Below are 939 nucleotides of genomic sequence, written 5' to 3'. Positions count from 1 at the left end.
CTCTCATAAGAAATTTAACAATGATTTATGCAATAGTCAATTGTCATATACAATAATCAATCCCTTTTTGGAAACTCTGTCATTTATTTCCATAGAATTGTAATGGCCATTTTAAGAAGCAGGTTGGCAATGAACATTAAATAAAAACATTTTGATTTAGTAACAACTATACAATTGTTTATACTATACAAGTATACAATATTTATACTATATAAATATTCTCATATTTTTAAGAGAAAAATATCTTTCATTGGGAATGTAGCATTTTTAATGATTTTAGGATAAAATAACAGAACATATTAAGCATGATTTATGTTTATATCAGATTAAATATTTCCACATAGTAACAATTTGTTAAAATTAATATTACTATTAAATATTTGCATATAATTATAAGAGAAATCCACAAGCATAGTTTTAAGAATATTTTCTTTTTCTTTATTTTCCCACTGTACAGCAAGGGGATCAAGTTACATGTATACATTACATTTTTTTCCCCACCCTTTGTTCTGTTGCAACATGAGTATCTAGACATAGTTCTCAATGCTACTCAGCAGGATCTCCTTGTAAATCTATTCTAAGTTGTCTCTGATAACCCCAAGCTCCTGATCCCTCCCACTCCCTCCCTCTCCCATCAGGCAGCACAAGTCTGTTTTCCAAGTCCATGATTTTCTTTCTGAGGAGATGTTCATTTGTGCTGGATTTAGATTCCAGTTATAAGTGATATCATATGGTATTTGTCTTTGTCTTTCTGGCTCATTTCACTCAGTATGAGATTCTCTAGTTCCATCCATGTTGCTTTAAGAATATTTTCTTAGAGATAGCACTTGCAATGCAAAATTCAGGGAGAAAAAAATAAACTTGAATTAAATATATCTGCTATAAACTTAAACTTAAACTTGCTTAAACTTGCTTAAACTTGCATACCACATACATGCA

Source organism: Phacochoerus africanus, chromosome 2 (genome assembly GCF_016906955.1).
Source record: "Phacochoerus africanus isolate WHEZ1 chromosome 2, ROS_Pafr_v1, whole genome shotgun sequence".
Taxonomy (NCBI): Eukaryota; Metazoa; Chordata; class Mammalia; order Artiodactyla; family Suidae; genus Phacochoerus; species Phacochoerus africanus.
This window is presented reverse-complemented; position numbering follows the sequence as displayed.